Raw genomic sequence first — 14,744 nt, forward strand, 5'->3', positions numbered from 1 at the left:
TACATTCACTTCTGAGGTAGATGCTTCAGGTTCACTAATTTCTTCCACGGTTGTCTCTGCCGTAACCATGGGTTCGACCCTTGTTCTCGATTCTACCAGTTGGTCAGCATGACGCCGTATTACATTTTCACCAACATCTACCGTGTACATCAGGGGTCCTTGTCTGGCCCGAATTGTTCCAGATTGCCATTTCTCGTTTTTATAATCCCGGGCTAACACTGGTTGTCCTATTTCGAAACTCCGAGTGGTCTTGTTATTTATATGCTGGAACTGTTTGTTTTCAACTTCCCTCCGCACATTTGGTTTTAACAAGTCCAACCTGGACCGCAACCTCCTGTTATAGAACATCATGGCAGGACTTTGGTTTCTCACTGCATGGGTGGCGTTTCGATATGCCAGTAGGAATTTGTCCACCTTGTGTTGTAGTGGAATCTGATCTTTGCTCATGGCCTTTATCGCTTTTTTGAACGTTTGTACAAATCTCTCGGCCAACCCGTTTGTAGCCGGATGATATGGGGCAGAGGTATAATGTTTCACCCCATTCTTCTTCATGAATCTCTGGAATTCTTCTGACACGAACTGCGGTCTGTTGTCTGAACATATTTGTTCTGGCAATCCATTTCTTGCAAATATCGTTCTTAACACCGCGATCGTCTTTTCCGAGGTAGTGGTAGTCATCTTAATCACTTCTGGCCATTTAGAATGTGCGTCCACTGCAATTAAAAACATGGAGTCCATGAAAGGACCAGCAAAGTCAATATGTACACGTTGCCATGGGGTTGAAGGCCATTCCCATGGATGCAGCGGTGCAATCGGAGGTGCATTTTGCACTTTTTTGGCACCCTGAGCAGCTTTTCGTCAGCTCCTCTATCTGTTGGTCGATACCCAGCCACCACACATAAGCCCTAGCAAGGCTTTTCATCTTGACTCCCCCCAGATGACCTTCATGCAGTTCCTTTAGAACTCTCTCTCTTAACTTAGGAGGAATAATCACCCTTGTTCCATACATCAATGTTCCTTGACAGACGGACAGCTGTTCTTGTCTTGCTGAGAATGCTGGTAACAGTGGATCACCATGTGCTGGCCATCCCTTCACTGTCACTTCGTAGACCCTGGACAGTGTCGGGTCATTCCTGGTTTCTCTTTCAATACTTGCATTGGTGACTGGTAAACATTCGATGATGGTCGAGTGAAATAACTGAACAGGGTCAACCATCGATGCCTCCTCCTCTGTAGGTAGTGGCAGGCGCGACAGCCCATCAGCATTACCATGCTGCTTTGTACCTTTGAATTCTATCTGATATTGATGTGCCCCTAGGAAAAGGGACCATCTCTGGAGTCTCTGTGCTGTCATCACCGAAACACCCTTCTTAGGGTTAAAAATGGATACCAACGGCTGGTGGTCTGTCAGAAGCGTAAACTTTTGGCCCTGCAGGTAATGATTAAACTTCTTTACTCCCCACACAAGGCTGAGAGCCTCCCTATCTATCTGAGCATAGTTGCGCTCAGCGGAGGTCAATGATCTGGATGCGAACGCAACTGGCCTCTCCTGGCCATTTGGCAACTTGTGTGAGAGTACTGCCCGAATACCATATGGAGAAGCATCACAACCCAAATGAATAGGCAGCGTTGGGTTGAAGTGAGCCAACACTTCCTCTGAGGTGATCAATGCCTTGCTTTCGCGAAAGGCCCTCTTACAGTCCTCGCTCCACTTCCATGGTACTCCCTTCTGCAAAAGAGCGTTCAGCGGGTGCAGCACCGTGGATAAATTTGGCAGAAACTTATGGTAATAGTTAATCAACCCTAGAAACGACCTCAATTGGGATACATTATCCGGAGCGGGAGCCTTCACAACAGCTTCGATCTTGTCAGGAGACTTATGAAGCCCCTCCTGGTCAATGACATGACCACAGTACGAGATCCGCTTCTGAAAGAACTCACATTTCTGGCGATAAACTCGAAGACCATATTCTTTCAATCTGGTGAGCACCAGTTCCAAGTTTGCAAGGTGTTCCTCGTCATCATCTCCTGTAATCAGAATATCGTCCAGGTAACATTGTGTACCTGGAATTTCCTGTAATACCTGCTCCATGGCCCTCTGCCAAATTGCTGGAGCCGATGCCACTCCAAAAACCAGTCTATTATACCGGTACAAGCCTCTATGCGTGTTGATCGTGAGATACTGGCGTGACTCTTCCTCAACTTCCATCTGTAAGTACGCCTGCGCCAGGTCTATCTTGGTGAAGTGTTTCCCGCCGGACAACGAAGCGAAGATATCCTCAATCCGCGGAAGCGGATACTGCAGCGTGTGAAGCACCGGATTAACAGTGATCTTGAAATCTCCACAGATGCAAACCTTCCCCGGTTCCCCCGACTTGTTGCTCGATGAACGCTTCATGACGGGGACAATGGGCGTGGCCCACTCACTCCAGTCTACCTTAGACAGTACTCCTGAACATTCTAGCCCTTCCAGCTCAGCTTCCACAGCAGGTCGTATTGCATAAGGTACCGGTCTGGCTTTGAAAAATTTCGGGTTTGCATGTTCTTCAACCTTGATGTTTGCCGTAATTCCTCTCAGTGTTCCCAGTCCCTGTTGGAACACCTCTTTAGCTTCGTCCAATATTCTGGACAAACGTTTAGGTTTGACATCTTTTGTACCGGAATCTACCGTTAGTGCTTTTAAGGAATGCCAGTCCATATTTATTTTCCTAATCCACTCCCGTCCCAGTAGTGGTGGGCCTCCCTCAGGTAGCACATATAAGTCCATTCCTCGGCTTTCTTTGCCCTTGTGGACCACCTTTACCTCTACCTTCCCGATGGGGTATACTCTTTGCCGCGTGTATGTTTTCAATACAATCTCCGTATCCCGTAGGGGAATATGTGGGAATAATCTTTTGTAATCTTTCTTATTCATGACCGTCAATGCCGATCCAGTGTCCAATTCCATCTTCACTTGGACTCCTGCTATCTGAAGTGTGACCCAAATTGTTTGGAGGTCTGCTTCCTTACCAACATTGTGTACTCTTAGACTACCCAGTTCATTACTGCTGGAGTCTGAATCTGACTTCTGTTCGTTCGAACTGTTCTCTGTCACCTTGTGTACCTTTCTGTACTTTTCCTGCGGTGACTTTTTGTTGCTGGTCTTCTTTCCTGACCGGCATACTTTAGCTATGTGACCAAGCCTGCCACATTTTCTGCATTCCTGATTTTTGAACCAGCACTGGTTCTGATCGTGCGTTGTCTTTCCACAACGATAACATTTTACTGTACTCAAGACCATTTGATTGGTACAGAGTTCCGGTGACCGTAGCTGCATTTCTGCAGTGCCTCTCGCTGCGGCTTCTTGCGATGCTGCAATAGTGACAGCTTTATCAAGCGTAAGATCATTCTCCTCAAGCAGTCGCTTTTGTGTTCCTTCCTTTAACAATCCACACACAAATTTATCTCTCAGCGCATCTGCTAGTCTTGTTCCAAACTGACAGTACTTCGATAGCTTACGCAGTTCAATTAAAAATTCAGCGTTGCTTTCGTCTTTCAACTGCGTTCTTCTGTAAAATTTAAATCGTTCCGCTATCATCAGCGGCATGGGGTTTAAATGATTTTTCAGGACAGTAACAATATTCGCGAAAGTCTGATCCGTCGGTTTATTTGGTGATAGAAGGTGCTTCAATAGCCCGTATGTCTTCGCACCCATTGAGCTTAATAAGGTTAGTGCTTTCTCATCATCTGGTACCTTATTTGCTTTACAATAAACTTCCATGCGTTCTACATACGTGGTCCAATCTTCGATATCACTATCAAAGGTATTAATGCTCCCATGTTTAGGCATCCTTGCAAGTTTTTTTTAAAATTTTTCTTTTTCTCAAAATGGCGGCTTCCCGCGCTTGTCTTCTTCCCCCGCCTACTAAAATGGCAGCTTCCCGCGCTTGGCGGTCTTTCCCGCGCTTGTCTTCTTCCCCCGCCGACTACAATGGCGGATTCCCGTGTTTGCCTTCTTCCCCCGCTGGCTGCAATGACGATTGCCTTGCTGCTGCCGTTCTCGCCTCCCCAGCGGTTCTTACTCCCCGACGCTGCTTTGCCTCGCAGCCCCGCTTGCAGCCCGGTCCTGTACACTGGCTGCGTTTGAGTTCTCCGCAGCTCTCGAGCCTTAAGCTGCCCCAGTCGCTGCGCCTCTCGGCCTCGATTGCAGCCCGGCCCTTTCTACCGGCCGTGGTCGAGCTCTCCGCCCTTATTCCTCCGTTTTCCCTCCCCTACTCCACAGTCAAAGCGGCCGACTTTCTGCTCGTGTCGCTGATCGGCTTACCCACCACCGTGGTAGAAGGGATGATCACTGCCTGTCGCTGATGGAGGGCTTCGTGGTCAGAATTCTTTTTCTTTTTAACCCGGGTTCTCGATGCCTTCCGTGCGATGGTGCTCAGCAGGACGATGAGGGCGGATGCCTCTTCTCGACGCCTGTTTTGAGGACGAAGCTGCCTTGGATGTAAAATTGCCGCAGGGTAAGATCGGACTCGTCGCCACTGTTGAGTCTGTGTGTCCCAGTTATGTTTAGGATCAATCACTGGACACAGACAACAAGAATAACGTTTAACAGGTCTTTACTATTCGGAGGTCAGGGCTAAACTGCCCAACAAATCCTTACACAACACTTATATACCGGTGTGGTCACCACCGGTATTACAGTATACAGCAGCCAAGAGAAAGTAGTGCATTTCTTAAAGTAGTTCTCTTAAGGTGGAACAGGTTACATACACCACAGTTCCCTAGATCTCTCTGCACCTCCACTGTTCCGAGCTTCACACCATTTAGAAATTACTCTGATCTATTTCTGTTGTGTCCAAAGTGGATGATCTCAAACTTCACCATATTTAACTGCATCTGTCCCAGTACAGACACATGGGCAGTGTAGAGGGAGCTTTACTCTGTATCTAACCTGTGCTGTACCTGCCCTGAGAGTGTTTGATGGGACAGTGTAGATGGTGATGCAAAAACCAAAGTATCTGAAGACGGGGGTAAATGTTGATTTCGAAACAGGAGGAAAAGAACGACGATTAAGTGGGGGAGGGACGGGAGGAAATGCATCTTATTAACTCGTGTTAGCTGTGGCTCAGTGGGTACCACACTCGCCTCTGACTCACAATATTGTGGGTTTAAGTCCCACTCCAGGGACTTGTAGCACAGAAATCTAGGCTGACACTCCCAGTGCAGTGCTGAGGGAGAGCTGCACTGTCGGAGGTGCCATCTTTCGGATGAGACGTTAAATTGAGGCCCCGTCTGCGCTCTCAGGTGGACGTAAGAGATCGAAGAAGAGCAGGGGCATTATCCCCGGTGTCCTGGCCAATGTTTATCCCTCAATCATCATCACTAAAAAAAATTATCAGGTCATTATCACATTGCTGTTTGTGGGAGCTTGCTGTGCGCAAATTGGATACCACCTTTCTCACATTACAACAGTGACTACACATCCAAAAGTACTTCATTGGCTGTAAAGCGCTTTGAGACGTCCGGTGGTCGTGAAAAGCGTGACATAAATGCAAGTCTTTCATTCTTTTAATTTTTATTCTGGAAATGACAGAATTGCCTCTGAACCGAGGGGAGTCAGGCGGAACGTTTGTTGATGGGGCGAGGTGCGCCGGCCGGCGGGTTTAGCGCGAGGACGCGGGGCCGGAAGGAAGATGGTGGCGCCCATGTGAGGGGGAAAAGCGGCTCCTTGTTGTTCAAAAGAGGAAGAAAACCGGGTTTAAAAAACCCGCCGGAGCCACGGAGAAAGAGCCGCCCTGGAAGTGGGCACCCGCTAGTCGCCGATAAGGCCCCGGAGTTGGGGTAAGTGGGGCCGGAGAGGCGCCGGGAGCGGGAATGAGTGGGCGGGCTGGGCCCTGGAGACTAGGCCCAGGTCCCCCTCCTCTCCCCTCCCCCAGCCTCAGGCCCAGGACCCACATTCAGCCCAGTTCAACCTGAGCAGCACTTTCACATTCCACTCAAACTTCCCATTCACTTCAACCTCTTACACTTAGAAACATTAGCTCATTTTAACCCCTCTTTAATTTTATTGTAATCTATTTGATTAAAAAAAACATGATTTTAATCTCTTAAATATAAATTTATTTTCTATTTTTTTAAACCTAACCTTATTAAAAGAAAGAAAAACTTGCATTTATATAGCGCCTTTCACGACCACCGGACGTCTCAAAGCGCTTTACAGCCAATTAAGTTTGAACTGTAGTCATGTGGGAAATGCGGCAGCCAATTTGTGCACAGCAAGCTCCCACAAACAGCAATGTGTTTAGAAACATAGAAGATAGGAGCAGGAGTAGGCTATTCGGCCCCGCGAGCCAGATGTGCCATTCAATGAGATCATGACTGATCATCCAAACTCAGTACCCTGTCCCTGCCTTCTCCCCATATCCCTTGATCCCTTTAGCCTTAAAAAATATATCTAACTCCTTGAATATATTTCATGAATTGGCCTCAACTGCCTTCTGTGGTAGAGAATTCCACAGGTTCACCACTCTCTGGGTGAAGAAATTCCTCCTCATTTCTGTCCTAAATGGCTTACCCCTTATCCTTAGACTGTGACCCCTGGTTCTGGACTCCCCGAACATCGGGAACATCCTTCCTGCATCTAGTCTGTCTAGTCCTGTTAGAATTTTATAATTTTCAATGAGTTCCCCTCTCATTCTTCTAAACTCCAGCGAATATAAGCCCAATCGACTCAATCTCTCCTCATACGTCGTTCCTGCCATCCCAGGTATCAGTCTGGTGAATCTTCGCTGCACTCTTTCCATGACAAGAACATCCTTCCTCGGATAAGGCGACCAAAACTGCACACAATACTCAAGGTGTGGTCTCACCAAGGCCCTGTACAACTGCAGCAAGACATCCTTGTTCCTGTACTCGAACCCTCTCGCTACGAAGGCCAACATACCATTTGCCTTCTTAACCGCCTGCTGCACCTGCATGCTTACCTTCAGCGACTGATGCACAAGGACACCCAGGTCTCATTGCACTTTCCCATCTCCCAATCTATTGCCGTTCAGATAATAATCTGCCTTCCTGTTTTTGCCACCAAAGTGGATAACCTTGCATTCATCCACATTGTACTGCATCTGCCATGCATCTGCCCAATCACCCAGCCTGTCCAAATCATACTGGAGTTTCTCAGCATCCTCCTCACAGCACACACACCCACCCAGCTTTGTGTCGTCTGCAAACTTGGAGATATTACATCTAGTTTCCTCGTCTAGATCATTAATATATATTATGAATAGTTGGGGCCCTAGGACCGATCCTTGCGGTACCCCGCTAGTCACTGCCTGCCACTCGGAAAAAGACCCATTTATTCCAACTCTTTGCTTCCTGTCTGCCAACCAGTTCTCTATCCAAGTCAGTACCTTGCCCCCAATCCCATGTGCCTTAACTTTACACGCTAATCTCTTATGCGGGACCTTATCGAAAGCCTTCTGAAAGTCCAAATACACTACATCCGCTGGTTCTCCCTTATCTATTCTACCAGTTACATCCTCAAAAAATTCCAGTAGATTAGTCAAGCACGATTTAGCTTTTGTAAATCCATGTTGACTTTGTCCGATCCTGTCACTGTTATCCAAGTGCTCTGCTATTACATCTTTTATAATGGACTCTAGCATTTTCCCCACTACTGATGTCAGGCTTACCGGTCTATAATTCCCCGTTTTCTCTCTACCACCTTTTTTGAAATGTGGGATAACATTAGCTACCCTCCAATCCATGGGAACTGTCCCAGAAACTATAGAATTTTGGAAGATGACCAGCAATGCATCTACTATTTCTAGGGCCACTTCCTTACGTACCCTAGGATGTAGATTATCAGACCCTGGGGATTTATCGGCCTTCAATCCTGTCAATTTCCCCAACACCATTTCCCTACAAATACTGATTTCATTCAGTTCCTCCCTCTCATTAGACCCGATGACCTAGAAATTCACTATAGCCCCGTTTGGGGCGCCAGCCTCGCCAGGGCGTTAAAAGTAGCGCCCCAGAAGTAGTCGCAGCAGTCCGCCGGAAATTCAGTTGGAGCGCCCCAGAGGGAAGCGCGGTGCTACTGGAGGCGCCCCGCATCCCTCTTGGGGCGCTGCAACTGAATATCGCTGCGCAACATGCCGCAGCGCCACACACTGCGGCACGTTGCGCTGCTGTACTGCAGGCCTTCCCTTAAAGGGGAGGGGCCTTGTGCAGTGCGATCTGGGGCCCAGCTGGGCTCCCGAGGCCAGCAAAAGAGCCCGGCGCCGAGGAGAAGTGCCGGGCTCTTGGAACGCAGTCGGCACTCCGCAGGGGGTTGGGGGGGTGCTCAGGAGGCCGGGGACGGCAGTGCGGAGAGGTGCTGGCAGGCGGCCAGCAACAAAAATGGCCGTCCCGCACCTCTCCTTTAATTAGCGCCTCTATCGCCGCAGGTAGGCCCCCCTGAACCGATCGCACATAGCGTCCGGCGTTAAAGCAGGGGGCGCATCTAATATCGCAATCGGGGCTTCAGTGGGGCGCTGCGCACACCTAACGGTGTGCTAACGGCTAGCGCCGCCATTCGCATCCCGCTGAATTTAGCGGGAGGCATGGCCAGTGGCTGCCAACCCACTTAGCGCCCTCTTAAGGTGCTAACTGGTGGCGCAGCCCACTGAATTTCTAGGCCTATGTTCCTCGACATCTCTGGGAGGTTATTTGTGTCCTCCTTTGTGAAGACAGAACCAAAGTATGTATTTAATTGGTCTGCCATTTCTTTGTTCCCCATTATAAATTCCCCTGATTTTGACTGCAAGGGACCTACGCTTGACTTCACCAATCTTTTTCCCTCAAAGCACTTTACAGCCAATTAAGTTTGAACTGTAGACACTGTTGTAATGTGGGAAATGCGGCAGCCAATTTGTGCACAGCAAGTTCCCACAAACAGCAATGTGATAATGACCAGATAATCTGTTTTTGTTATGTTGGTTGAGGGATAAATATTGTCAATACACTGGTGATAATTCCCCTACTCTTCTTCGAAATAGTGCCATGGGCTCTTTTACGTCCACCTGAGAGAGCAGACGGGGCCTCGGTTTAACGTCTCATCTGAAAGACGGCACCTCCGACAGTGTAGCACTCCCTCAGCATGGCACTCGAGTGTCAGCCTGGATTTATATGCTACAAGTCCCTGGAGTGGAACTTGAACCCTCAACCTTTTGACTCAGAGGTGAGTGTGTTCTTCTAGGTGGTAGAGGTGGTGGGTTTGGGAGGTGCTGCTGAAGAAGCCTTGGCGAGTTGCTGCAGTGCATCTTCTAGATGGTACACACTGCAGCCACGGTACGCCAGTGGTGGAGGGAGTGAATGTTCAAGGTGGCGGATGGGGTGCCAATCAAGCGGGCTACTTTGTCTTGGATGGTATTGAGCTTCTTGTGTGTTGTTGGAGCTGCACTCATCCAGGCAAGTGGGAGATGGGGGCGGTGGGGAAGGCTGTTTGACCGGGCAGGGTGGTTGGCGGTCGGAGTTCATGTGATGATATCTCCAGGAATACCTGCAACCAGAGTTAGCAGCCCAAGTGAGCTGGGGGTCAGTGATCAGTGTGGGACGGGGTCCGGGAGGGGCGGTGATCGGTGTGGGACGGGGTCCGGGGCAGGGGGTCAGTGATCAGTGTGGGACGGGGTCTGGGGGGTCAGTGATCAGTGTGGGACGGGGTCCGGGGGGGGCGGTGATCAGTATGGGTCGGGGTCCGGGGGGGTGATCGGTGTGGGACGGGGTCCGGGGCGGGGGGGGTCAGTGATCAGTGTGGGACGGGGTCTGGGATCAGTGGGTTGGGGTCTGGGGGGACGGTGTTCATTGTGGGTCGGGGTCTGGGGGGGGGCAGTGATCAGTGTGGGTCAGGGTCTGGGGGGGCGGTGATCAGTGTGGGATGGGGTCCGGGGGGTCGGTGATCAGCGTGGGACGGGGACGGTGATGAATGGCGGACGTGATCAGGCCATTCCTGGGTCGCGCTGTGACGTGACGCTGGGATTGTGACGGTTGAATTCTCCCCTTTGCTCCGGTGTCTGATCCCCCCCAGACTCCCGGCCCCTCGGAAGGATGCATCTCACCGCTGCCCTCTAGATCAGTCATGGGCGAGTTTACCGTCGGATGGGGCTGGGACCCCGGTCCCGGATCGATATGTTGCGGAACTTGTGACAGCGTTGGTGCGACACAAGAGGATTGAAACCACCCTGGCCCGGGCTGATGAGATGAGGTTTTACGCTGAGAAGGTAATCACTTCCTCCCTTCGAACACCCCGTTTACCTTGTTCCTTCCTGCCGTCTGCCCAGGCTGCTGTTACTCTGCTTTCCTCCAAATCAACAACGTGCATTTATATAGCGCCTTTCAGGACCACTGGACGTCGCAAAGCGCTTTTCAGCCAATGAAGTACTTTAGAAGTGTAGTCACTGTTGTAATGTGGGAAACGCGGCAGCCAATTTGTGCACAGCAAGCTCCCACAAACTGCAATGTGACAATGACCAGATAATCTGTTTTAGTGATATTGATTGAACGGTAAATATTGGCCAGGACACCGGGGATAACTCCAGTGTCGGAGGTGCCGCCTTTCAGATGAGACGTTAAACCGAGGCCCCGTCTGCTCTCTCAGGTGGACGTAAAAGATCCCGCGGCACTAATTCGAAGAAGAGCAGGGGAGTTCTCCCCGGTGTCCTCGCCAATATTTATCCCTCAACCAACATCACTAGAAAACAAATTATCTGGTCATCATCACATTGCTGTTTGTGGGAGCCTGCTGTGTACAAATTAGCTGCTGCATTTCCTACATTACAACAGTGACCACACTTCAAAAGTACTTCATTGGCTGTAAATCACTTTGGGATGTTTGGTGGTCGTGAAAGGCGCTATATAAATGCAAGTCTTTCTTTTAAATGTACTGGGTCCAGTTCTGGACACACAGACATAAGGGAGATATTCGACTACTAGGGGCATCACAGAGTAGAGCCACGAGACCGATCCCCGGTGCCAGAGGGACTGAGTTGTGTGGAGAGACTTGGGCGATTCAACCTGGAAAAGAGGCTCCCTAAAAACTCCCTCCCAAACAGCACTGTGAGAGCGCCCTCACCACACGGACTGCAGCGGTTCAAGAAGGCACCTCACCGCCACCTTCTCAAGGGCAACTAGGGATGGGCAATAAATGCTGGCCTTGCCAGCAACGCCCACAACCCATGAATGCATTTTTTAAAAAGACCAGATCATCTGTTTTCAGTGATTATTGGTTGAGGGATAAATATTAGCCCAGGACACTTGGAATAACTTCTCCTGCTCTTTTTCCAATGGTGGCCGCAGGGTCTTTTATGTCTACCTGAGAAGGCAGACGAGGCCTCGGTTTAACGACTTATTCGAATGACTGTACCTCCAACGGTGCCGCACTCCCTCAATACTGCCCCTCCAAGAGAGCAGCGCCCCCTCAGTGCTGCCCCTCCGACAGTGCAGCGCCCTCTCAGTGCTGCCCCTCTGACAGTGCGGCACTCCATCTGACAGTGCAGCGCTCCCACAATGCAGCGCTTCCTCAGTACTGCCCCTCCGACAGTGCGGCACTCCCTCAGTACTGCCCCTCCGACAGTGCAGCGCTCCCTCAGTACTGCCCCTCCGACAGTGCAGCGCTCCCTCAGTACTGCCCCTCCGACCATGCAGCGCTCCCTCAGTACTACCCCTCTGACATTGCGGCGCTCCCTCAGTACGGCCCCTCCGACAGTGCGGCACTCCATCTGACAGTGCAGCGCTCCCACAATGCGGCGCTCCCTCAGTACTGCCCCTCCGACAGTGCGGCGCTCCCTCAGTACTGCTCCTCCGACAGTGCAGCGCTCCCTCAGTACTGCCCCTCCAACCATGCAGCGCTCCCTCAGTACTGCCCCTCTGACATTGCGGCGCTCCCTCAGTATGGCCCCTCCGACAGTGCGGCGCTCCCTCGGTACTGCCCCTCCGACAGTGCAGCGCTCCCTCAGTACTGCCCCTCTGATAGTGCGGCGCACCCTCAGTACTGGAGTGTTCCTTTGGCGTAGCGGTAGCATCCCCGCCGCTGGGCCAGAAGGTGTAGGGTTTCGAACGCTGCTCCAGACAGTCCCGGCAAGTGGAGTCGGAGCTCCGGCTCTAAATTCTGGGTTGACATCCAGCGGGATACTTGCGTCCGTGGGTGTGGGTAGCCCCCCCCCCCACCTCGTATGGGTTGTGGGAGCCCGTAAAACCCTCCCGCCATAGGACTAACCACCCTAATGGCTGGTATGAAGATGGTTACGGTCACTGAAGGAGCGTTAACGCAGCCAGAAATCCTTCCACCACTTCATACAGTTCCCCAAAGGGAACAGTGTGAAGACACGTACGACGACGACCCTCAGTACTGCACCTCTGACAGTGCGGCGCTCCCTCAGCACTGCCCCTCCGACAGTGTAGCGCTCCCTCAGTACTGCCCCTCCGACAGTGCAGCGCTCCCTCAGTACTGCCCCTCCGGCAGTGCAGCGCTCCCTCAGTACTGCCCCTCCGACAGTGTAGCGCTCCCTCAGTACTGCCCCTCCAACAGTGCAGCGCTCCCTCAGTACTGCCCCTCCGACAGTTCAGCGCTCCCTCAGTACTGCCCCTCCGACAGCGCGGCGCTCCCTCATTACTGCGCTGGGAGTGTCGGCCTGGATTATGTACTGAAGTTTCTGGACTGAGGCTCGAACCAACCATCTGACTCGGAGACGAAAGCGAGTGTTACCCACTGAGCCAGAGAGGTGACTTGAGATCTTGGGACTATTTGCACTGGAGCAGGGAAGGCTAAGAGGAGATTTAATAGGGTTTTTAAAAATGATAATGAGTTTTGATGGCGTGAATAGGGACAATAAATTTCCTGTGCTCGGGGAGTCAGTGACGTGAGCCCATCAATTTAACGAGTGTTCTGAGAGGGATTAGTAGAAATTTCTGTACACAGGGGTGTTGAAGCACGGAATGCTCCCATAGAATCTCACAGCACAGAAGGAGGCCATTCAGCCCCTCGTGCCTGTGCCGGCTCTTTGAAGAGCTCTCCAATTAGTTCCCACTCCCCCTGCTCTTTCCTCAGAGCCCTGCAAATATCTCCTTTTCAAGTATTTATCCAATTCTCTTTTGAAAGTTATTATTGAATCTGCTTCCACCGGCCTTTCAGGCAGCGTATTCCAGATCACAACAACTCGCTGTGTAAAAAAATAATCTCCTCATCTCCCCTCTGGTTCTTTTGCCACCTGGTGAAGATGGTCCGTAGGACTGCAATAGTTTTCTCCGTGGTGGTGGAGGACATTTTGATGACCTCTGGCCATTTCGAATGTGCATCCACGGCGATTAAAAACATTGAGTCCATAAATGGACCAGCAAAATCAATGTGTACCCGTTGCCATGGAGATGAGGGCCACTCCCATGGGTGTAGCGGGGCCTGTGGTGGAGCGTTTTGGACTTTCTGGCATCCTGTGCATCTCTTGGTCATTTCCTCGATTTCTTTATCGATTCCCGGCCACCACACAAACGCCCTGGCTAGGCTCTTCATTTTCACCCCTCCCAGATGACCCTCATGAAGCTCATTGAGCACTCTTTCTCTCAACTTGGGTGGAATTACCACTCGGGATCCACAGATCAAGGTCCCCCGGCACACTGACAGCTGTTCTCTCCTTGGCGAGAATGCTGGCAACAGTGAGTCGCCATGTGCTGGCCATCCCTTCACCATCAAATCATAGACCCAAGAGAGTGTCGGGTCATTTCGGGTTTCCTTCTCTATACTTGAGTTTGTAACAGGTAGACATTCGACTATGGTTGAATGGAATATCTCAACAGGGTCCACTGCAGGTGCTTCCTCCACCATAGGCAGCGGCAGGCGCGACAGCCCATCAGCGTTTCCATGCTGTTTCGTGCCCTTATGCTTTATGTCGTATTGATGTGCCCCTAGAAAAAGGGACCATCTTTGCAGCCGTTGCGCCGTCATCACCGGAACGCCCTTCTTTGGGTTAAAAATGGCGACAAGAGGCTGGTGATCAGTCGGTAAGGTGAATTTCTGCCCGTGCAGATAGTGATTGAACTTCTTCACCCCCCACACCAGGCTGAGGGCCTCCCTGTCAATCTGGGCGTAGTTACGCTCGGCTGAAGTTAATGAGCGTGACGCAAAGGCTATTGGCCTCTCTGAACCGTCAAGGAATTTGTGCAACAGCACCGCTCCAATGCCGTAGGGAGACGCATCACATGCCAACCGAATCGGTAGTGATGGATTGTAGCGGGCCAATACTTCTTTTGAAGTGATTAGGCATTTACATTTCTGAAAGGCACGCTTACACTCATCACTCCATTTCCATGCTACTCCAGTTTGCAGCAGGGCGTTCAGCGGGTGCAGAACTGCAGACAAATTTGGCAAGAACTTATGGTAGTAGTTCACCAACCCGAGGAACGACCTCAGTTGTGACACATTTTCCGGTGCTGGAGCCTTGACTACTGCCTCAATCTTGTCTGGGGACTCATGTAACCCCTCTTCATCAATCACATGGCCACAATACGAGATTTGTTTCCTGAAAAACTCGCATTTGGGGCGGTTGGCTGGTAGCCCATATTTTTGTAATCTAGTGAGCACCTGCTCCAGTTTGGCAAGGTGTTCACTATCATTTCCGCCCGTAACCAGGATGTTGTCCAAATAACACTGGGTCCCCGAGATCCCTTGCAGGACTTGTTCCATCGCTCTCTGCCAAATTGCCAGAGCTGATGCTACCCGAATACCAGTTGGTTGT

The sequence above is a fragment of the Somniosus microcephalus genome, chromosome 12 (genome assembly GCF_052327205.1).
Source record: "Somniosus microcephalus isolate GS21.2 chromosome 12, FLI_Smic_1.0, whole genome shotgun sequence".
NCBI classification, from domain to species: domain Eukaryota; kingdom Metazoa; phylum Chordata; class Chondrichthyes; order Squaliformes; family Somniosidae; genus Somniosus; species Somniosus microcephalus.